The 25,933-nt window shown below is 36.5% G+C and overlaps 1 long non-coding RNA gene across 1 annotated transcript in view; it reads left to right on the forward strand.

Annotated features, from left to right (window-relative positions):
• The window catches only part of LOC141582691 (uncharacterized), a 210,421-nt gene extending 189,190 nt beyond the window's left edge, over positions 1–21,231 (forward strand). The window contains exon 3 of the long non-coding RNA XR_012515585.1: positions 21,110–21,231. This is a non-coding gene — a long non-coding RNA (uncharacterized LOC141582691). The remainder of the gene's footprint in view (positions 1–21,109) is intronic.
• The last annotated feature ends 4,702 nt before the right edge of the window (positions 21,232–25,933 follow it).

Genomic DNA, 25,933 nt, shown 5'->3' on the forward strand with positions numbered 1-25,933 from the left:
TATTGTGCTTTGTGCCTTTAAATATTTTAGCAGTTTGGTTTGATTTCACAGTGACCTATGATCCTACTTTGATCAAATATTTTAAATCTTTGATATTTGACAAACTTCTCAAATATCAGTGTTAAATTATTTTAATCTCCAAGCAACTTTGGGTCATTCCAGTGATCCCTGGAGTTTCTCAAAGGATCTGTAAAGGAGAGAGATTAAACCCATTGGTCATATGTGATACCTTAAATTACATGGGAAGCATTGACAAAATAAAAAATGTTTAACCTTCTTCAAGTTATATTAATATAAACATTAATATGTGTTCTAAAATTGCATAAAATGTCTAGGAATCTAATATAACTTGGTAGAGATGCTATTAGTCATAATTTTTGTTTAGAAATAACAAATGTCTTTGCCAATTGTGTCATTATGATGAACTCTCATCAGGTTTTTAACCATATACATTTTAATTCTTGATATCTACTGTTAATTCCTTTATTATCATGCTTTTCTGAAAGCTTCTTGCAAGCAATTATAATCCTAAAGTGTTAGGTCTTTTAGGAACTTCATGGGAAGAATAAAAAAAGAAACCTCTGAAAAGTACAAGTTTCTGATAAGTTTACTTGAATTTTCAAAACTCTAGTGAAGAAACTGATGGGTTTGTTAAACTGCTAAACAAGATCGGAGCTAGAATTAATTACATGAGATAATAAACTGATGACAAAAATAATGGATTTTTAAGACGTCATTTGAAACCTTGCTGGTTCTTTTAGTGTTTTCAAGATTTAAGAAACTGGTTTTTAATCCCTCTATTGCTTACAAAAATTTGGAAAAACGTCCTTTTTTCAATTTCCTAAACAAAAATTGAAACATTTTCTTTTTCTGTCTCCTTGGTCTCTTCAGAATTCAGAAAGTATTTGTGAGTATTCTTATTTTTATGGCAATATGATTATTCGTATAAGTTGAATACAAAATCTGTTTTCTTTGTAACTGGATACACTTGAAAACATTGTTATATTACCAAGGCTTTGACTAGAATGTCATACTTGAAAATTTCCCTTTTGAGAATGCCTGGCTTCAAAACATTCTGGAGTTAGAGTGAGTGAGCAAAAGTTTTCACTTCCTGGAAGGCTCAGAAACGTCAAGACATTAGATAAAAAATGAAACATTGAATGTCTGCCTTGATTTGACTTATTAGCATGGAGAGATTTTAATGTTCAATCTGAAATTCCTTGTCAAAACTTCCAGCAAGGCAAATTTTAAAGTATGTTTATTTATTCTTGCCACACTACATTAGTAATCAGCCTAAATTTGAGACTAAATTTAGTTTGCAACCTTTTTGGTCTTGCTATGATTATCTTTGGTAGAAATGGGAGTCACTATAGAGATAAAAATGATTTTCCAAAAGAAAACTCAGTACACCTGTTATTAGAATGCAGTGTTGTTGATTGTTTTTTAGCTTTTACTATAAACTTATAGGTGACTGGATTCTAAATTCTTCTACTTTTCTCTAGTATTTGACTACAACTCCAATGAAGAATGAGAACTGCTCAGTTACTGAAGCCCTATAAGCCAAAACTGGACAAATTTTATGTATATTACAAGGAACAAATCTCATGCCAGATCTTTGGGTCACATAGCGTTCACCAGAATACCCTATGCCACAACTGGAGGCATTTAAACTTCAAACTAATACAAAAAGTTGACTTCATGCTGTAGACAGCTATTCCAAGACCATCAGAACAAGAGTTTCTATCATATTGAGACTCTTACCCCTCTTAGTATTTCTTTATGCCTACCTCTTTAACTTGGTAGGAAAATGCGGTAGTTAAAATTTCACATTTAGTAGATTATGCAAGTAACTTGCACTACCTACTTTAATTTAACCCAGTCATGGAATGCTAGATTATTTATTAATTAAATAGAGAGTAATCTATGCAGTTGACGACCTTTATTGTCAACATAGATAATTACACTGGGTATCGTAGAGTAGACTACGTAGTTCAAAAGTGTAAGCTTTTTGTTTCATTATTTGATTTTAGTTGGTTTGATTCATGGGAACCTGGTCAAGAAGCATACTCTAAACTCTCATTATCATCTTCCTGATAATCCTAACAGTAGATTTTCTGATATGCCATATCCACTTAAAAACTTTTGATTGTTTCTACATCGCCATCAGTCAAACATCAAATGTTCTCTCTGTGGCTATTAATAAGAAAACTCAAAAAAATGCATAATAATGAGGAGGACACTATAACCCATAAATGACATACTTAAGACAGCAAACACAAAATAATGGTCACCAAGAGTAGCAATGATGTCCTATGGTGAAGTCTCATCTAGGTGAGAAGCTGAGAAAAAGAAAGGAATTATCCAATAAAAATGTTAGATGACCATTATTTTGGACTAAGCTTCTGCACTAGGCCTTAACAGACCAGACTAGAAATGAAAGTAGAACCACCCATGCTAAAGTTCTATGTCACCATACCCATACTAAGTTCTTATCTGACCTTATGAGAAACCAGGAAAAAAAGAGATGACAGCCAATTTTCCAAACAGACAAATTTAAATCTTCAGTCAGCATAATAATGGAGTTCCCCTTGCTTCATCCTTACACAGAAAAGGCATGTGTTGATGATCAGATGACCCCCAGAAAAAAATGCAAATGCCTAAGTGAGATATAAATGATTATTCTTACATTCCACTGAGATTTGGGTTAGTTTGCTTTATAGCAATATTAAGCTGAAAGATAGAAGCATCATTGCTAGGCTAAATTTTTTATAAATCTGGAGAAATAATCTGATGGATTTCAAAGTGTTGGACTGTAAAATGAATGAAAAATATGTACATAGTGGTAGCACTTCACGTGCTGATATGAAATGTTACCTAAGTTTTGAGTCAAAAGAGTAGGATTCCAGAAACAGTATTTTTTTTTTAATATTGGGCTTTTATGAGTTCTGTCGACTTTTTTTTTATGATTTTGATATGCTAATCTTTCCAATAAAATGATTTGCCTTTTAGTGACAATATTGCATTTTTGATAAGAGAAAGTACAGGAATCTGAACTATCTGAAGAAACAAGCATCATAGAGCCATAATTGCTGTGTTAAAAGTTTTTCTAGAATAAACACACAAAACATTGAAATAAGTATTAATAGTTACATGGGGTTAATGGACTGGAGTAAAAGAAGCATTTTAGTTATTAAACAAGATATCTCGAATTATTCTGGTAGAAGGTATCCAAGTTCCTGGCAGTGAACCTGTATGAGTGCAGCAACAATTCTTGCCTCCTCAGAAGAAAGAATTTGACTGAAGAGCGTAAGGCAGAAAAAGAGACCAAGGCAAATTCTAGAGCAGTAATGAAAGTTTGTTTAAAAAGGCTTTAGAACAGGGAAGGAAAAAAGTATGCTAGGAAGAGACCTAAGCAGGCAACTTCAAGGACAAGCACAGTGCTGAACCTTGATCCTAGGACTTTACAGGCTGGCCCACCTCTGGCATGCTGCATTTCTTTCCCAAGATTCTTCCCTTAGGGTGGGCTGCCTGCATGTGCAGTGCCCTCCTTCTCCTTTGGATGTGAGCACACACAGTGTGTTTAGCAAGTTGTGCACATGCCCATCTGAGGCTTTCTTCCCTTTTCCGCTGGAGTGCCCCCAGAAGATCATATGCTAGCATTTTGTCTCTTATAATGCACATGCCCAGGAAGTTGCTTCTCCTTGGAGCCTGCATGCAATTAACACTTAAGTGCAACAGGTGTGGGCCATCAGGAAATGGCATTTCCCCTGGTGCAAGCTGCCAAGTATCATTTTTAGAGAGGCAATGTGATAATTGTCAAACCATCACCTGATGTTCCTGGTGGGTGGGTGGAGCCCTCCGTTGCCCTGCTCACGCCTATCTAACTGTATGTAACATTTCCCTTGTCAAGAGCCCGGTACCCCAAATCTGTGAAGTAAACTTGATGAAGATCAGGCTTCTATAACTACTTCCCACTGACAAAGCAGTGGTGATTCTGTGGGTCTTGGCCTCTTGCTAGACTCCAGATCTTTGGGATCAACTTGATGAAGGTCAGTTTTCTATAATTACCTCCCAGTGACAAAGTGGTGGTGATTATGTGGGTCCCGGCCCCTTGCTAGCTCTCAGGACAGGAGGGTGAGTCTGTGTTGGTGAAAGCAGTATCTAGCCAAGTCAAAGGGAGACAGAGGCAGGTTTTTACATGATTCCTGTCCTACTGATGGGCAGCCTAGGGGTTCCCTGTAGAAGGGTGCCTCTTGAATATTGAGAGGACAGTATCCGCCACTGAGAATCTTCTGAAACTTGGTGGCCTAAAGGAGAGGAGACAAATCAGATTATTGGAATTAGAAGAATGTTAAAATGAAATAAGGGAGTGTAAACAGCTCTAAAAAATCCTGAGGCTGCCAATACGATGTGCCTAGGTAACTGGTAGCTATAGATATGCCTACTAAGACTTGGGTGCATGGAGCTGCCAGCCAATTCCAGTGGGTGCCCAGAATTAGAATACTGATATAGATTTTTACACTACCCATCACCTTTGTCTCTTCTGAGCTGTAGGAGATCACTGGTTGGTTCACAGGATAAGCAGGGTTGTTCTAAAATGCAGACAAAAACTTAAAAACAACTGATGAGACTAGAATCTAATAGTAGGTGTACCGTAAGTGTGGAGACATAATTTATTTCTCTCCAGTCCTCATTTTTGTTCAAAAGAAATCATGATAGGACTGATTTGTTTAGAAAATAAACTTTAGTCTCATTATATTGGCCTGATTCTTTGCATAAAGTACAGCAAGAATAATTACTTTTCACATAGGCTTTTAAGTTGGCTTTGATGGAACTTTGTTTCATAAAAGGAATCTCAGATAAGACTATTTATTTATTTATTTATTTTTTATGAGATGGAGTCTCACTCTGTTGCCAGGCTGGAGTGCAGTGGTGCAATCTCTGCTCACTGCAACCTCCGCCTCTTGGGTTCAAGTGATTCCCCCTCTTTTTGAGGGAGGGGGATGCCATTTGCCTTAATTAACAAGCTTATCCCTGTCCTCCTTATTCTGCTCTTGGTTATAAAAAGTCTAAAGAGGCTAATCTGAAGACTCCCTGCACGGGAGCACTGTGTTCCAAGGCTGATTTTTGTAATTTCCTACCAGTTCATTTTAAGCCAAACAGTTTAAAGTTTGGAAAAATTAAACTTTTCCTATTTTTAGAGAATGCGTCCAAGGGGTGTGTCATGTGATATGAAGACATAATTAAAAGAGGAAAAGACAAAATTAAAAGAGGAAAAAAACGAGGAAAAAGAAAAAAGAAAGCATCCCCTCTTTCTTCCTATTATCTTAAATGGAGTGTCCCCCATTGTTCTGGGTTCTGTACTTAATCAGTCTTTATTGTGTGCCATTGATCCCATCTTGTCACAATTACCCACTTGAGAACAGAGGAGACACTGGAATGAACAGTGGGTCCCTGTCCATCGCTGGGATTGTGGCATTAACTGGTCCTTACTGTGTACCACCTCCCAGCCTTTCATCTCTGTTCTCATGGTAATCTATTAGCCTGGGACCACCATTCATCTCTGTTCTATGGGCCTCTTGCATCTGTGGCCTTGGGCCAGCCTCCTTGTCTCTATAACCTTAGAGTGACCCTCACTCTGAGCATTTTAATAATAAAGTGACTTTCTCTTTTCTTAGAAGACTGTTTCTCTATTAGTTGCTGCAGGGACTGGGCTTTTTTCCCCTCTCCCTTAGACTTTAACCTTGAATATATTGTTGTCAGTTGAGAAGGGCATGGAAGTGATTAGAGAAATGGAGGCTACAGGAGGAAGTAGAAGGAAGTGAGAGAAATATTCATGGACAGCCTTCATATGCTCTTGAAAACAGCAGCTCTTGGATTCAAGAAGGTAATGTTTATTCACCCTCTGTACATAAAACAGTAACGTCCAGAGGACTTGGGGCTTGGGGTAAGAATTTCCGTTCCTCCCAATGTGATGCTAGCTAAAAAGCAAGAGGGTGGAATCCTTAAAGGGCCAGTGTGAAGCCCCATGCAGGCAGACAAGCTGCTTGTGATAGCTATCAGAAAACTTAGCCCTTGGGTATAACAGCAGTGAAAAGCACATGGTGAGTTCTAAGAAGCTGACCGAACTGGAGTTCCAAGTATTATCTGTCCTGGCCATGTGCCAGGAGGGATGAGAAGGATTGAAGGTCACCCGAACTGGCAAAAATAAATATAAACCTCGAGAGATATTCGCAAGGGAGCCTATGCCTTTGCTGCTGCACAAACACAGAGAGCCGTGGTGCATCAGTAACAGGGAGTGTGTATTTAAGAAGTCACATGGCATGCAAAGTGAAAGCAAAGAAGCAGGCTTGTCCCCAAAGTGGAAGGTCCAGTGGATGTGCAAAGCCATTTCAGAAAACACAGAGAGAAAACAGGAGTTTGGATGGTGCAGGTTTTTGGAAAAGAGTTGATTCTATTTGGGAGAAAAAAGTAGCAGAAACCCCAAACATTGCATGGTTTTTAGGCCTTAGCCTCATCACTCTTCGGAGCCTCCTAAGAGGACCATTTAGTACCTCGCATTGTCTCAGTGTAAACCCTAAGTTTCTTCCTACCCCAAGAAGCCACCCATCAGGGTGAGCTGAGAAATCAGCTGGGGAGTGCAGAGTCACCTATGGCCAAGAGGAATTGTTCTGGGGGTTTGTTGGTAAGCAGGAGAGAGAGTGAGAGAGGAAAAACCACACACGGCGGGGGGGCTTGGATGCCTCTAGTCAAAAAAGCGAGGCTTAGAGATCTGTTACCACTAAGGAACATATCTGAGTCATGTGGCACCAAATATGTTAGTGGTGGCAAATATCTGAGTCACATGGCACAAAATACGTGACCAGTGGAAGGTATCTGAGTTCCCATCAGTGAATCCGTACAGGTCAGCAGCAATCTTAATTCTTCCCTCCTCAGAAGAAAGAACTAGACTGAGGAGCATAAGGCTGAAAAAGAGACCAGGGCAAGTTTCAGTGCAGGAGGGAAAGTTTATTTTAAAAGACTTTAGAACAGGAAAGAAAGGAAAGTATGCTTGGAAGACACCCAAGCAGGTGAATTGAAGGACAAGTACAGTGTTGAACTTTGATCCTAGGACTTTAGAGGCTGACCCATCTCTGGCGTTTTGCACCACATCCCCATGATTCTTCCTGTAGGGTGGGCTGTCTGCATGCTCAGTGCCCTCCTTACTGTTTGCAATTGAGCACACACACTGTGTTTAGGAAGTTGTGTGCATGCCCGTCTCAGGCTTTCTTCCCTTTTCTGGTGGAGTGCCCAACAGAAGATCATACTCTGCCATTTTGCTTCTTACTGTGCATGCCCAGGAAATTACTTCTCCCTGGAGTGTACATTCAATTAACACTTCAGTGCAACAGATGTTGACCATCAGGAAATGACCTCTCCTTGCAGCCAGCTGCCAGTAATCATTTTTAGAAAAGCAATGTAATAATTGTCAAATCATTGCCTGATATTTCTGGTGAGCTGGGGGAGCCCTCTCCTGTCTAACTACCTGTAACAAATGTATTTGAGTATTCTCAGCCCAATCATGACTTTAGAAATTGAGAGATTTTTTTCAAAAGACCTGAAAATAGATGTAAAAAAACCCTATTTTTCTATAATCTATGCAATTAATAAATATGGCATGTTCTCACTTATTTGTGAGATCTAAAAATCAACCAATGGAACTCAGATATATGAACTTTTCTCCTCCTTAGAAAAAATACATTGCATACAAAATTAAGATTTCCATAATTTTTTTTTAGTGTTTGCCTTCCAAAATAAACCTTGATTAGAGACAACAGTTTTGGAAGCCAAATTTTTTATTTTTTATATGGGTTTGTTTAGATCAAAGGTATTTGACAATCAAAAGCCTGTACATGAAAAATTTTGAGTTTATTCCATTTCAAAAGATTGGGGAAGAGAATCAATAGATGCGAAGACTAGGTAATCTTTAGGAAAGACTGGAGGAGAGTACCTGGTCTGGGGAAAACACGAGTAGTTGATACAGCAAGGATAAGTGACTTGGGACTATAGAAACTGACAAGAAAGAAATCGGATCTAATGGAGGAGGGGCTACATGTTTACTTTGTTATCTCATGGTGAAAGGCATCAAATGGGGGAGAGAGAAAGGAACCAAACCCATTATTATTATTATTACTATTATTATTATTATACTTTAAGTTCTGGGGTACCTGTGCAGAACATGCAGATTTGTTACATAGGTATACACGTGCCATGGTGGTTTGCTGCATCCATCACCCTGTCATCTACATTAGGTATTTCTCCTAATGCTGTCCCTCCCCTATCCCCCCATTAGGAACCATTCTTTTATGAGAAACCTGCTTCCCAGAGAATGGTATTAATCTATTCACAAGAGCAGAGCCCTCCTGACCTAATTCTCTTAAAGGTTCAACCTCTCAACAGTGTTGCATGGCATTAAGTTTCCAACATATGAAATTTAGAGACGTGTTCAAACTTTAGCTTTAAGTTTAACTTGAAGGGGTAATTTTTAATTCTATCATTTCTTCTTCTTTTATCAATTGGATTTCTACTATGTGTAAGGATGTTCCATCTTGTTTGTTTCTGTGTGAACTGATGAATTACTTATGTAATAGGTTATAGAAATCTTTTAATATTGTTAGTTCATATTACTATTTATTTTGATGTTCTTATTGTCCCAGATTTGGACAGTAGGTGCTGCTTCTAATGTGTTCTATGTTATTTTAACATGTCACTATTAGACATAAAGGCTGACTACTTTAAGAAAATAAAAGACATGAAACCACAGATGCAAAAAGCATAAAAACATATTATACATAGAGAAAAATAACAATTACAGTGGCTCCTTATTCAGTGTTTCTCTTTCTGTGGTTCAAAAAAAAAAAAAATTAACCAGGCATGGTGGCTAGCACCTGTAGACCCAGCTACTCAGGAGTCTGAGGCAGGAGGCTCTCTTGAGGCTAGATGTTTGAAACCAGACTGGGAAACAAAGCAAGACTCCCCACTCCCGCCTACAAAAAAAATTGGAAAAAAAAAAAAAAAGTCACTATCATTCCTTTAGTACTTTTTTTAACTTATTGGCAAAAAGATATTTTGGATTCTTGTAATTATCCCTCCTCCACTTGAATCAGCTATGCTGTTTTAAATATCCCCAGTTGCTTTTAGTAGAAAGTGGCTTTACAAAAGAAGATTTGGGAATAAGATATGCCAATTGTTATTGGGGAGATTTTGCTTCTAGTCTTTCAGCAGAGAGATCTAGGGAAAAAGTATATGTATATACCTACTAACATATGTAAACATATATATACATATAAATACCCACACATATCTATACTTTTGAGTATATCCAGATATATGTAGATATCAAGTGTATGATTTAACAATGATTAGTAAGAATCAAAATCATCATTTTGAAATTAAATTTAGATCTAAATGTTCTTGAAGAAATAACAAATAAAAGACACCTGAGAATATTTATGTTTTCAGAATAGAATGGTTTTTCCTGTCATTAATCCTGTCTTCTTATTATGATCTTTGTACAAAGCAAACTGATAATGTTTTTAACAGTAGTTTTATGTGAGTTGCATAAATGTCCATAATTCATCATAGATACCTTCAAATGTTCTTATATTTACTCTTGATACAAGTGAAACCATTAAACCATTATTCCATTTAAGTATTTTTATAGAAATTTAAATCATTACAGGCCTTGTGACTTGATATTGAAAAAGAGCTTAGTGCACATAGTAGAATGGTTTTTTAATCTTGCTATTTGATTATCTTTCTCATATATTACTTGTCTCAATTCCACTTGGCAGAAGCTTGATTACAAAAATCAAATGGTGGTTGATTCAATATTTGGCTCTTTTAAAAAACTGTGAATTGACAATTTGTAATTATCTACATTTTGGGACAAAAAATTACATTAAAATTTATGAACACAATATGGAATAATGAAATCATGCTAGCTAACACACTAATTACCTCAAATAATTCAATTTTATTGTGATAACATGTGAAATTTATTTTCTCAACAATTTTTAGAAGTGCAATGCTCTATTGTTAACTATTTTCTTCTTGTCTATACTGTGTGATAAAATTCAAAAAGAACCCTATATTCTTTCTGTTCTACTAAAATTCTGTGTCCTTTGGCCGTCATCTTCCTATTCCCCTCAAACTCAGCTTCTGTAAACCATTCAGTTCTCTGCCTCTATTAGTGTTACTGTTTTAGATTCCATATATGCAATATTTTTCTTTCTATTCCTGGCTGATGTCACTTAATCTATTGTTCTCCAGTTCCATTCTGTTACAAATGACACACTTTGTTAAACATTTAAGGCTGAATGGTATTGTACTCTGTATTTATACCACATTTTCTTTATTCATCTGCTGATGAACAATTAAGTTGATTCTGTAACTTAGCTATTGTGAATAGCACTGTAATTAGCAAGAGATGAGTGTTGACATCTCTTTGACAAAGTGTTTTTAAATATTTCTTGAGTATGGTAATTCTATGTCTAACTTTTTAGAAACTATCAGACAGTTTTCTATAATGACTTGACTAAATTATATTCCCACCGAGTGTACACGGGTTCCTTTTTTTCCACATCTTTTCCAACATTTGTTATTCATGTTTTTTATAATATACATCCTCACAGCTATGAGATGATAGCTGTATTAGTCTGTTTGTATGCTGTTGATAAAGATACACCTGAGACTGGGCAGTTTACAAAAGAAAGAGGTATAATTGGACTTACAGTTCCACATGACTAGGGAAGCCTCAGAATCACGGAGGAAGGCAAGGAGGAGCAAGTCAGGTCTTACATGCATGGCAGCAGGCAAAGAGAGGGAGAGAGCTTATGCAGGGGAACTCCATTTTTTAAAATCATCAAATCCTGTGAGACATATTCACTATCATGAGAATAGAACAGGGAAGACCCACCCCAATATTTTAATCATCTTCCACCAGGTCCCTCCTACAATACATGGGAATTATGAGCACTCCAAGATGAGATTTGGATGGGGACACAGAGCTCAATCATGTTATTCCACCCCTGGCCTTCCCAAATCTCATATTTTTACATTTCAAAACCAATGATGCCTTCCTAACAGTCTCCCAAAGTCTCAACTCATGTCAGCATTAACTCAAAAGTCCAGAGTCTTATCTGAGACAAGACAAGTCCCTTCACCTATGAGCCTGTAAAATCAAAAGCAAGTTAGTTCCTTCCTAGGTACAATGGGGGTACAGGCATTAAGTAAACACAGCCATTCCAAATGGGATAAATTGGACAAAACAAAGGGGCTACAGGCCCCAAGAAAGTCCAAAATCCAGTCAAATCTTACAGAGGCAGTCAAATCTTACAGGGAAAGTCAAATGTTAAAGCTCCAAAATAATCTCCTTTGACTCCATGTCTTACAACCAGGTCACATTGTTGCCAATGGCAGGTTCCCACACACTCGGACAGCTCTGTCTTTGTGACTTTACATGGTACAGCCTCTCTCCTGGCTGCATTTATGGGCTGGCATTGAGTTTCTGTGGCTTTTTCAGGTGCACAATACAAGTTGTCAGTAGGTTAACCATTCTGGGGTCTGGAGGATGGAGGTCCTCTTCTCACAACTCCACTAGGTGGTGCCCCAGTGGGGACTCTTTGTGGGGGCTCCAGCCCCGCATTTCCCTTCCTCACTTCCCTACCAGTGGTTCTTCATGAGGGATTGCCTTTGCAGCAAGCTTCTGCCTGGACATCCAGGCATTTCCATACTTCTTCTGAAATCCAGATGGAATGTTGTAAATCTCAATTCTTGACTTCTGGACATTTGTAGACTCAACACCATGGGGAAGCTGCTAAGGCTTGGGGCTTGCACTCTCTGAAGCCATGACCAGAGTTCTATGTTGGCCCCTTTCAGCCACAGCTGGAGTGGCTGGGATGCAGGGCACCAAGTCCCTAGGCTGCATGCAACAGGGGGACCCTGGTCTGGGCCCATGAAACCACTTTTTTTCCTAGCCCTCCAAGCCTGTGATGGGAGGAGCTGCCATGAAGACCTCTGGCATACCTTGGAGACATTTTACCCACTGTTTTGGGAATTAACATTCAGCTCCTTGTTGCTTATGCGAATTTCTGCAGCCAGCTTGAATTACTCCTCAGAAAATAGGTTTTTCTTTTCTATCAAATTGTCAGGCTGCAAATTTCCAAACTTGCATGCTTTGTTTTCTTTGTAAAACTGAATGCCTTTAATAACACCCAGGTCACCTCTTGAACACTTTGCAGTTTAGAAATTTCTTCTGCCAGATACCCTAAATCATTTCTCTTAAGTTCAAAGTTCCACAAATAACTAGGGCAGAGACAAAAGGCCCCAGTCTCTTTGCTAAAACATAACAAAAGTCGACTGTGTTCCATTTCCCAACAAGGTCCTCATCTCCATCTAAGACTACCTCAGGCTGGAACTTTTGTCCATATTGCTATCAGACTTGTGCTCAGGCCATTCAACAAGTCTCTAGAAAGTTCCAAATTTTCTCACATTTTCCTGTCTTCTTCTGAGCCTTTCAAATTGTTCCAACCTCTGCCTGTTATCCTGTTGCAAAGTTGCTTCCATATTTTCAGGTATCTTTTCAGCAATGCCCCACTCTACGGGTATCAATTTACTGTATTAGTCTGTTTTCATGGGGCTGATAAAGACATATGAAAGACGGGGCAATTTACAAAAAAAAAAAAAAAAAAAGTCCAAGGTTTAATTGGACTTAAAGTTCCACATGGCTTGGGAAGCCTCACAATCTTGGTGAAAGACAAAGAGGAGCAAGTTATGTCCTACATATATGGTAGCAGGCAAGAGAGAGAAAGAGCTTGCATAGGGGAACTCCTTTTTAAAACCATCAGATTTCATGAGACTTATTAACTATCATGAGAACAGCACAGGAAAGACCTGCCCCCCATAATTCAGTCATCTCCCACCAGTTCCCTCCCACAGCACATTGGAATTATGGGAGCTACAAGATGAGATTTGGATGGGGGCACAGAGCCAAATCGTATTAATATCCCATTGTATTTTAAATTTGCATTTCCTTAATGATTAATGATGGTGATCATTTCTTTATGTCTGTTAGCCATTTGTATATCTTCATATGAGAAATGTTGATATGTTCTTGTATTAGTCTGTTCTCATGCTGTTAAAATGAAATACCCAAGATTGGGTAATTGATAAAGAGAAGAGATTTAATTGACTCACAGTTCTGCATAGCTAGGGACACCTTAGGACTCTTATAATCATGGAAGAAGGCACCTCTTCACAGGAAAGCAGGAGAGAGATTGATTGCCAGCAGGGTAAATACCAGACACTTATAAAATCATCAGATCTCATGAGAACTTACTATTATGAGAACAACATCAGGGAACCACCCTTATGACACAATTAATTCTACCTGGTCCTGCCTTTGACTCATGGGGATTATGGAACTACAATTCAAGATGAAATTTGGGTAGGGATACAGCCAAGCCTATCATATCAGTACAGAGTCTGATTTTTTTCAGACAGAGTCTTGCTCTTGTTGCCTAGGCTGAAGTTCAGTTGGCATGACCTCGGATCACTGCAACCTCCGTCTTCCAGGTTCAAGCGATTCTCCTGCCTCAGCCTCTTGAGTAGCTAGTATTAGAGACACCCACCACCACACCTGGATAATTTTTGTATTTTTAGTAGAGATGGGGTTTTGCCATATTGGCCAGTCTGATCTCAAACTCCTGACCTTGTGATCCACCTGCCTTGGCCTCCCAAAGTGCTGGGATTACAGGCGTGAGCCACCACACCTGGTCCTCTTGCCAGTGAGTTTCAGTGTTCTTGCCATTGAGTGGTTTGACCTCCTTATGTATTTTTTATGTTACTTCCTTATTATATGTATGGCTTATATATATTCTCTCCCAATTAATAGATTTTTTCAGAATAGCGTTGATTATTTCTTCTGCTGTGCAGAGCTTTTTAGAATTATGTAACCTCAGTTGCCTATTTTTGTTTTTGTGGCCTGTGCTTTTAGAGTCAAATAAAAATAAATTGGCTGGGGGTGGTGGCTCATGCTTGTAAACCCAGGACTTTGGGAGGCTGAGGTGGGCTGATCACAAGTTCAGGAGTTGGAGACCAGCCTGGGCAACACAGAGAAACCCTGTCTCTACTAAAAAAACAAAAAAATAAAAATTACCAGCCTCAGTGACAGAGCTAGAGCCCATCTCTCTCTCTCTCTCTCTCTCTCTCTCTCTCTCTCTCTCTCTTTCTATATATATATATATATATATATATATATATATATATATATATCTCAGATCAATGTAGTATCACTTAACTCCTTTTTTTTTTTTAGTGTTTTGAGAATTTCTGGTCTTAAATTTAAGTCTTTAACAAAACTGGCTATTTAAAATAACATAACTTTTTTTCTAAATGAATTTTATCTGTATATGCATCATATCTGTGGATGTCCTCTTAAATTCCTTACCAATACAAGTGATATTGGTGTGCCAATGGAATACTTAAGGATGAAAAAAAATATTATTTTATTTTCCCATTCAACAAATATGTATTTAATGCCTATTGTATGTCAGGTTCAGGCAAGGAGTTGTTCTGAAGATAATGAGTTGTTCTGAAGATAATGACCATTGTATTTGTGTAAAGCAGTTGGTATTTGTCAAGAGGACTGTTGGAGAACATTAAGTGTAGAGTCCTTTGAATGAAAACAAGATATAGTGCGTCAAGAGGTATGTCAGAGTACCCTGGGTTCCTAGAAATTACAGTTAATAGATCTTGATGACATAACCAGATTTAACCTTTTACACATTTTCATTAATGAATATATTCTCTTTGAGAGAGGTCAATATAGAGGTGCTTGAAAGTATGGATTTGAAATCTCAACATTTTCCAGTTCTCTCATAGTATACAGTGATGTATTCTTACAATAACCTTTCTAAATACTTTTTTGGACCAAATGAATTGCAAGTAAATCAAGAAACAATCTTTCAAGACCTAACAAAACTGACAGCTAATGAAATAGCATACTCAGGGTTTACCACAATTTTTAAATTTTCAACATTTAAAAATAATAAGGCATTCTAGGTTTTTAAACTATTTACAACAATTTTCTTCAATCACATAGAAAAGTCTAAAATAGTCTTACAGTAAATGCACTGATATAGTTTGGATATTTGTCCCCACCTTTGGAGGTGGGGCTTGGTGGGAGGTTTTTGGGTCACAACGGTAGATCACTCATTGCTTGGTGTCATCTTCACAGAAGGAAGTGAATTCTCAGGATGTCTGGTTGTTTAAAAGTTTGTGGCATCTCCTACCTCCTCTTGCTTTTGCTTACACTATGTGACATATGTGCTTTCACTTAGCCTTTCACCATGAGTAAAAAGCTCCTTGAAGCTTTCCCAGAAGTTAAGAAGATACTGGTGCCATGCTTCTATAGCCTGCAAAACTGTGAGCCAGTTAAACCTCTTTTCTTTTTTTTTTTTTTTTTTTTTTGAGACGGAGTTTCACTGTTGTTACCCAGGCTGGAGTGCAATGGCGCAATCTCGGCTCACCGCAACCTCCGCCTCCTGGGCTCAGGCAATTCTCCTGCCTCAGCCTCCTGAGTAGCTGGGATTACAGGCACGTGCCACCATGCCCAGCTAATGTTTTGAATTTTTAGTAGAGACGGGGTTTCACCATGTTGACCAGGATGGTCTCGATCTCTCGACCTCGTGATCCACCCGCCTCGGCCTCCCAAAGTGCTGGGATTACAGGCTTGAGCCACCGCTCCCGGCCCCTAAACCTCTTTTCTTAATAAATTACGGAGAGTCAGGTATTCCTTTGTAGCAACACAGGAACAGCCTAAGATACCTACATACCTCCACCTAGATTTTATAATTACATTTTTTCCTACATGCTTTACCACATATATATCTATACTCTCATCAGTTTGTCAGTTTATCTTATTTTTACATTGCAAAATGTAAAAGTTACATGCATCAGTAAATCTTATACCTCAACTCTTCGATATGCATATTATTAACTTGTCATCCATTTTTATGTTTTTTTTTACATGAATGAGGTATAATTTATATTCAGTAAACTACACACAATTAAGTCACACAATTTTATGAGTTTTTTAAAAATATATATTGTATCGTGTTTTAGGTTTGGGGGTACATGTAAAAAACATGCAAGATTGTTGCATAGGTACATACATGGCAATGTGGTTTGCTGCATTCCTCCCCATCACCTATATCTGGCATTTCTCCCCATGTTATCCCTCCCCGACTCTCCACCCACCGCTGTTCCTCCCTAGTTCCCCCCAACAGAGCCGAGTATGTGATGCTCCTCTCCCTGTGTCCTTGTGTTCTCATTCTTCAACATCCGCCTATGAGTGAGAACACGCAGTATTAGATTTTCTGTTCTTGTGTCAGTTTGCTGAGAAATTTCATGAGTTTTGACATAAGTAAGTACAAATGCAGGCATCTAGCACTTCAGTCAAGATACAGGAAATTTCCTCCACCCACAAAACATTTATCAAATCTTTTCGAAATCCCTCCCTCCCTCTAATCCCTACGTAACCACTGATCCGTTTTTTCAACAGCATGTATTATTGTTCACTATTAAAATTTTATGTGAATGAAATAATACAGTATCTAACTACTTTTGCTCAGTATAATGCTTTTGAGATTCATCCACAATGTTATTTTATCAATTTATTTTTCCTTTTTATTGCCAAGTAGTATTTCATTGTACTCAAAAATGGTGCTGGGAAAACTGGATATCATTATACAGAAGAATGAAATGAGACCTCTATCTCTAAACATAAACAAAAATAAAATCAAAATTATTTCACCCTATATTCATACTACGATTTATTTATCCATGCTTTTTTTGACGAGCAACTGGATTGCTTGCAGTTCATCAATAATAAAACTTAATTGTACATTTTAAAATCAATAGTTTAATTGGATTGTTTGTAAGTGAAAGGTCAAATGCTTGAAGGGATAGATAGCTCATTTTCCATGACATGCTTATTTCATATTGTGTACCTGTATCAAAACATGTCATATATCTCATGTTGGAGGCTAACATGAGTAACTCTACTGTTCTTGTATTGCCATTCTTGTACTAGACTTTTGTATTCATATTTCATTTCCTTGGATTAATGAATATTGGGAAATAGTGTGTAAAATATAACAGTTAAAATATAATATTGAGCTTATACACACTGGGGTCAGTTGGGGGGAAATGGGGCAGGGACGGGGGTGTGGGGAGGTGGGAAGAGGTAGCATGGGGAGAAATGACAGATACAGGTGAGGGGAAGGAAGGCAGCAAACCACACTGCCATGTGTGTACCTATGCAACAATCTTGCATGTTCTTCACATGTACCCCCAAACCTAAAATGCAATAAAAAAAATAAATAAAAAATTAAAAAAAATAAAAATAAAAAATAAAAAATAAAAATAAAACAAAAAAACACTAATGTTATCTATCATATGTTATTTTTTTTTTTTTACAGGAACCTCTATTAAACCTATGCCTTAGGGGTTATTAAAATGCTAAACAAATGTATCATAAACAATAGCCATTTAATTTTTCAGTCACTACAATTCCTTGAATGGAGTCGCATGCAAACACAATCATTTTATCATGAATTTTACTCAGCATATAAGGGTGCCAATGTAGTTAACAGACTTGTTTCTATCAATCTAGTCACCATCAAGCTTTTAAAAGTATTTATTTATTTATTTATTATACTTTAAGTTCTGGGGTACACATGCAGATTGTGCAGCTTTGTTACATAGGTATACACATGCCATGATAGTAGTTTGCTGCATCTATCGCCCTGTCATCTATATTAGGTATTTCTTCTACTGCTATCCTTCCCCAATCCCCCTACCCCCTGCTATTCCTCCCCTAGACCCCCAACCCCAGGTCCCAGTGTGAGATGTTCCCCTCCCTGTGTCTATGTGCTCTCATTGTTCAACACCCACTTTTGAGAGAGAACATGTGGTGTTTGGTTGTCTGTTCTTGTGTCAGTTTGCTGAGAATGATGGTTTCCAGTTTCATCCATGTCCCTGCAAAGGACATGAACTCATTCTTTTTTATGGCTGCATAGTATTCCATGGTGCATATGTGCCACATTCTCTTTATCCAGTCTGTCATTGATGGGCATTTGTGTTGGTTCCAAGTCTTTGCTGTTGTGAACAGTGCCACAATTAACATACATGTGCATGCATCTTTATAATAGAGTGATTTATAATCCTTTGGGTATATAACCAATAATGGGATTGCTGGCTCAAATGGTATTTCAATTTTAGATCCTTGAGTAATTGCCACACTGTCTTCCACAATGGTTGAATTAATTTACGCTCCCACCCAAACAGTGTAAAAGTGTTTCTCCACATCCTCTCCAGCATCTGTTGTCTCCTGATTTTTTAATGATCACCATTCTAACCAACGTGAGATGATATCTCAATGTCATTTTGATTTGCATTTCTCTAATGACCAGTGATGATGAGCTTTATTTCATATGTTTGTTGGCTGAATAAATGTCTTTTAGAGAGTGTCTGTTCATATCCTCTGCTCACTTTTTGATGGGGTTGTTTGGTTTTTTCTTGTAAATTTGTTTAATTTGTAGATTCTGGATATTAACCCTTTATCTGATGGGTAGATTGCAATTTTTTTTTTTTTCCATTCTGTTGGTTGCTGGTTCACTCCAATGATAGTTTATTTTGCTATGCAGAAGCTCTTAAGTTTAAATTTATCCCACTTGTCTATTTTGGTTTTTGTTGCCATTGCTTTTGGTGTATTAGTCAACATCATATTGGAAGTTCTAGCTAGGGCCATCAGGCAAGAGAAAGAAATAAACTGTATATTCATAGGAAGAGAGAATGTCAATTTGTCCCTGTTTGCAGATGACATGATTGTATACTTAGAAGACTCCATTCATTGTCTCAGCCCCAAATCTCCTTAAGCTGATAAGCAACTTGAGCAAATCTCAATATACAAAATCAATGTGTAAAAATTGCAAGCATTACTATATACTTATAGTAGACAGAGGGCCAAATCAGGAGTGAACTCCTATTCACAACTGCTACAAAGAGAATAAAATACATAGGAATACAACTAACAAGGAATGTAAAGGACTTCTTCAAGGAGAACTACAAACCACTGCTCAAGGACCTAAGAGAGGACACAAACAGATGGAAAAACATTCCCTGTTCATGGTTAGGAAGAATCAATATTGTGAAAATAGCCATAATACCAAAAGTAATTTATGGATTCAATGCCCTCCCCATCAAGCTACCAATGACTTTCTTCACAGAATTGGAAAAAAAAAAAAAAAAAAAAAAAAAAAAAAAACACCTTAAACTTCATATGGAACCAAAATGGAGCCCACATAGCCAAGACAATCCTAAGCAAACAGAATAAATCTGGAGGCATCATGCTAACTGACTTTAAACTATATTACAAGGCTGCTGTAATCAAAACAGCATGGTACTGGTAACAAAGCAGAAATATAGACCAATGGAACAAAACAGAAGCCTCAGAAAGAACACCACAACTACAACCATCTGATCCTTGACAAATCTGACAAAAATAAGCAATGGGGAAAGATTACCTATTTAATAAATGGTGTTGGGAAAACTGGCTAGCCATATGCAGAAAGCTGAAACTGGATCCCTTCCTTACACATTATACAAAAATTTACTCTAGATGGATTAAAGATTTAAACATGAGGCCTAACACCATAAAAACTCTAGAAGAAAGCCTAGGCAATACCATCCAGGACACAGGCATGAGCAACATCTTAAAATTTGAGATTGTCATAATTCTGTACATTATTCCTTCACATTATAAAGCAAAAAAATTGTTCATTGTCTTAGCAGTGAGAACTGAAAAGCAATGAACAAGTTTAATGATATATTTCTCTTTTGGTCCCTCAAAATCACTATGTATGAAATAATTTTCAGAATGTCTAGATTTTGGAATTATGATTGTTATTGATTAATTGGTTTTACCAATACATTTATTAAACTTTTCAGAATACAGTTTTGATGGATTGATTATAAAGACCCTCATAAACACACATACACATACATGCACACACACAGGCATGCACAGGAACATCCATGCACACACAGAGACACATACCATTGTAGTTATCTAAGTCTAACACCTCTTTTAGAATTCAGGAAGCCACAGAAAGCAGAAGTAAAGCATTACCTTTTTGCAATTGCCCTTGGTTCCTAAAATCTCTAAAGAAGGCATTTGATTTTGTGGCATAATGTCCACTGAGGCTTATGCCTTACTTAAGTGGAGTAACTATTTTTTGTTGCATCATTAAGAAATGAAGTAAATACCCATGATATAAAATATTAAGAGACTTTTGGGAACTAGAACATTTCTGTTCTCCAGCTAAACTTAGCATCAGCTAGGCTACATTCCCTAGGAAGAAGGAAGACAATAAAATATCCAGATGCACAGTGATATTGTCCAGCTAAATGTCAGGTGATATTGTCCAGAAATCCTCAAATAATATATCTCCATAATTCCAATATTCCTGAGAACCAAGTTATCTCCCCAAGTATTTGATAATAAAACAATTTAATAGCATGTTTCCTCAGTGAATCTTAGGGTGACATCAAAATATTAAAATAACATTGTTTTGTAAGAGCAGAAATATTTAGATTTAGATCTCAGAAATTTACACTGTGCTACTACACTCTGCCAAAAAATGCACTAAATCAAATAACAAAAATTATATTAAGAAACATGAGAATTCTTTCATATATAAAAGATTCATAGCTCACACTTTGGACAATTATGTCAGTGAAAGTACTAAGATTTGAATATGATCTCCCTTTCCGTTATGTACTGTGGCAGTTTTAAAATCCAAATCCACAATGTTGTCTTTCTTCTCTTCAAAACAGGGAGCTTAATTTCCATCTTTTTGAGGGTGGGCTCACTTACTAACTTTTCTAAATTTTAGAAATGTTTGCGTGTCACTTCTGAATTTAGTTCGTTGTTAAAAAAACACAGCTTGCATCTTAGGTTCATTCTCTCTCTCTCTCTCTCTCTCTCTCTCTCTCTCTCTCTCAGTATCTCTCTCCTTCTCTCTCTGTCTCTCATCACGTTCCCTGGGAAGCAGTCTGCCATTTATAATGAGCCCTATGGAGAGATCATGGGGCAAGAAGCTGAGGCTGCCAGAGAGAACCTGAGGCCTGCCAACAACCACATAGGTGAGTTTCGAAGTTAATTCTCCAGCTTCCTTTGAGTCTTGAGGTAGCTACAGCGTGCCCAAAACTTGACAAAACTTCATTAGGGACACTGAGACAGAAACACCGAAGTAAGAAAATTCTGGTTTTAAGACCCTCATAAATTGTGTGAAATAATAAATATTTGTTGGTTTCACTATTCACAATAGCAGAGTCCTGAAATCAACCCAGGTGCCCATCAACAGTGGATTGGATAAAAATAAAGGTGCACATATAACTGATGGAATACTATGCCACCATTAAAAAAGCATGAAACTATGTCCTTTGCAGCAACATAGTTATAGCTATAGGCCAAACATAATCCTAAGCAAATTAACACAAGAACAGAAAAGCAAACATTGTATGTTCTCACTCAGAAGTTGGAGCTAAATATTGGGTATACATGGACATAGAGATGGAAACAACAGATGATGGGTACTTCAAAACAGGGAAAGAACAGGAGTAATGATTGGAAACCTGCCTATTGCATTCTATGTTCACTATTTGCCTGACGGATTCAACAGAAACCCAAATCCTAGCATTATGTAATATACCCATGTAGCAAACCTGCATGTGTACTCACTAAATCTAAAATACAGTAAATTATATTTGTTGTTATAAGATGCTAAAATTTGGGGTAAGTTGTTCTGCCACAATAGGAATATGTATGTGTGTGTGTGTGTGTGTGTGTGTGTACATGTGTGCTTGTGTGTGTGTGTGTGTGTGTGTGTATGTGGTGTGTGTGGGGAGAGAGAGAGACAGAAAGAAAAGGATATTTTTGGAAATAAAACTGCCATATAATGAAAAGAAAGGACGTTTTTGATAAAATAAATTCTAAAATACAATATATAAAATAATACATTTATCTGTTTGAATTTAATAGATCAGAGACCATTGTGAAAACAGTGTGCCTATTGTACAAATATCCCTAACAAAAAACTCAGAATTCTGTAATAAAATTGTTATATATTTTAATTTTGACATATTTCATAACTGAAATATCCAGATGAAAAAGGTGAAATTCACATAATTATGTTTGAAAGGACATAGTTCTAATTTTTATATTTTTGTAATTAAGTGAATAAATTAAGAGGAATTCAAGATTTCAACTCTAAGCATCTCACTGTTTTCCTAAGCTTGGAATAGATAACAACTCTGTCAATGTCACTCAAAACATATTACAGTATATATTTAGGTTAATCTGTGAATAGATGTCAATAACATTTCCCTATTAAATAAATAATACAAATAATTACAAATATCTTGACTTTAAGATATACCAAAAAATACTTGTCATTTTGTATTTTATATTTTTAACTTGCCAGATTTATATCATAATATAAATGCCAGAATTTTGTCTAGGTGAAATAAGAATTATCTGAAACACATTTATTATCATTTCATTAGAATAAGCTTGAATTATGTGTTTGTATATTTCAGTAAAATTATGATGAGAAAGCAAACTATAAAGGCCAAACTGTTTCTATTGCTTACTCATTTAAATATTTGTAAAGATTAAACATTTATATATTGTTTCTCTGCTTTTTCAGTTTTACTTTACAAAACCTATAACTCTCTTGTTACCACAGTAGTTAGATACTTTCTCAAGTATCTACTAAAAAGCAGACAAAAACCCGGGTATATTACTATACTTGAATTTGTGTTTTTATTCTGAATAAAAACAATTGGCTGATACTCTTCATGTGGAAAACCGTAAATTTGATGGGCAATAATTTTCCAAAATAGACTTCTTGATCTATCATGCCACTAAAAGTTCAACACATTTCTATTAAGGAGCTAGAGGCCCTGGTAAAAAGCACATTAATTACATTTGCTGATGACAGTAAATTGAAGCATGGATCTAATACTACTAACAACAAAGAATTATAAAGATCTAGCAACTTTACAACAATGAAAATTTTGAAATTATTTTTAGCTATATATTATACTTTTCCTTTTTGAAAGAGTATGGTATAATTTTACTTGACTGAAAGACCAGTGATTAACGTCATCAAGTATGTGGAAATTCATGAATTTGAGGAAATCTCTGTTTTTAGATTTTTTTTCACTTTCTATTCATCCTTTCATGGATAATTTTTGAATGTTTCTTTTATCCTCTAGGTGGCTTTCAATTACTTTCTCTCTTACCAATAGCAGTGCAGGAATCTTACAGAAAATATTTGTGGCTCTGTCTCAGGATATGAGGAAATTAAAAATGTGAGTCTAATTTGTAAATCACACTCACATTCTTTAATGACCCTCCCGTTTCCTTCTTATTGAATTAGCATAATTTCTATAAATTGGCTTTGATTCTTTACTTTGATGCCTCACATGGTCATTCTTCCCAAATTTCCATTGCACTTTTGTTCCTGTCTGTTGTTGTTTTGCTCATTTATTCATTCATGATCTATTATTACTTACATTCTGTTGACATCTATTTATTGATTCTCATAATGTATCAGATACAGTATAAGTCAAGAAGACAAACATCAATGAATAGGGCACAAACAATCATTATCTTTCATGGCACTTTAGCAACAAATAATCATTATTACAAACCTAAGACTTTAATGTCCATTATACTGTATGCTATAAAGGAAAACAATAGAACTATGATTATACTGTGGAAATTATCAAATCTAAAAGGACAGAAAAATCTTCATCATAAAAATCATATTTAGGTAAAGCCAATTATGAGTAATACAAGTTAGCACAAGTAAGAAGTAAAAAAGGGAGAGAAATCTAGGTATACAAAATAACACATGAGAAAACTCTGGAAGGAACGAACTTGTTGGAAATGCTACAAATTGGTAATGTGTCTAAACGAGAAAATAGTAAGAGATGAAGTTGGAGAGTTGGGTAATAATCAGATTATGCAATGCTTTGTAGTACATTACAGATTTTGGGTTTAATTCTAAGTACATATAGTTTGTATAAGGCTACAGCAGCGCAAAATGATCCAGCTGGTAATTATTAGACAATTACACCTCTTTCTTGGTCTACTTTAATGCTGTGATCTTAGGAACTTCCAGTAGCTAGGCATAAAACTACCTAAATATTTCCTAGAATCCAATCTGAGTTGGTGCCTTGGTACTGATCTGTTAGAGAATACACAGATACTTATTAAATAAGCTTTAAGCAACATTGCATAATACAAGGTTAGTATAAACATTTCAGTGATTTTTAAAGTTACCATTTATAATAGCATACATAGATATTGTGAATAGAGTGGTTTTTTTTTTTTTAAGACAGGTCTCATACTGTTGTCAAATATGAATAAGTTTTTTTGAAAATGTGTAAGACAAGTAGAGAAAGCTGTTAAGTATTAAACAACATAAATTTTTAAGGATATCGTGTTCATAGTTTCGAAAGACCAATGTTGTAAAAATGTCGATTTTTAAAAATTTCATGTATACTTTCCATGAAATCCTAATTAAATTTACAAAGACCTTTTTAGTGAAAACTGAAAATCTATTCACATTACGTGATAATTCAATGGATAAAGCTTAACCAAAAAAAAAAAAAAAAACAACAAAAAAAAAGTAGGTGAAAAATAAATTGGAAGGGTGAATTCCACAGGATACCAAGACTTATTGTAAAACCTTAGTAATTGATCCAGTGCATTCTTGGCCCAAGGATAAAAATACACCAGTGGAATAGTATAGAGAAGCAAGAAACATTTGGACAATTGCTATATGACAACGGTTTATGCAGAGCATGAGGACAGTGATATGTCTTTTCTGTTTGTTTGTTTTTAAAATAAATGACAGTGGCTTAGTTGAATGCCCATATAGAAAACAATAAACTTTATACCTATATCACACCTTTCACAAAAATCAATATTAGGTGAATTGCAGATCTAAATGTGAAGGGCAAAACAATATGTTTACCAATAAGGCAACAGAAGAGGTGAGTAGAGGCAAGCCTACATTAGGCTAAGGAAAAAAATCTAGGTGAAAAATATTCAAAGGTATATATGATTTGAGAGTAAAAAATATTTTTTATATGTGACACAAAATGTATGAATAATTTACTGTCAGGAACCGTCCGGGGTGGGTAGGCATGTCTGCCGGGGGTCTCTCAACCTGCAAGAGGGTCCCAATACCTGGAAGAGAGAGTGTGCTTGAAGAAATAAGAGGGACAGAGAAAGTGAGGCGTCTGGAGGGCTGGATAGGCCGTGCCTAAGCAGCAAATTTTATTTTTCAAAGGCCAGGAATAAATACACTTTCTTTGCTCTGGTTTACGTCATTGCAAGAGGAAATGCAAATCTATACCTTACATGGCCTATACAATAGAGAAGTTAGATACACAATCAGTAGTTGTAAAAAGTAACAGAATTTCCTGTGATCACAAAGCTTGTTTACATCCAGACATTATTCCTTATGGCTGCAGGAATTTCTGGTTTGATCTTGTTTTAGAACTGAGATGTGAAAAGGTTTTCTGGTTTTGCTCATCAGAATATCTTTTAACCAGATTCTCCTTTGTCTGCTCCTGACTCAACTTATCTCAACTCCCCCATTCAGGAGTCTCTGAGTCAGGGATCAAAGCCATCCCATATGGTGGCATTTGCTTTGCAAATATCCCCACAGTTAAACCATTATCTAGGGTACAAGGCAGTCAGGCAAGTAAAGGAAAGTTTAAAGCTTATTCTTAAAGAAAGAGTCATAAA

The sequence above is a fragment of the Saimiri boliviensis genome, chromosome X (genome assembly GCF_048565385.1).
Source record: "Saimiri boliviensis isolate mSaiBol1 chromosome X, mSaiBol1.pri, whole genome shotgun sequence".
In the NCBI taxonomy this organism is placed as follows: Eukaryota; Metazoa; Chordata; class Mammalia; order Primates; family Cebidae; genus Saimiri; species Saimiri boliviensis.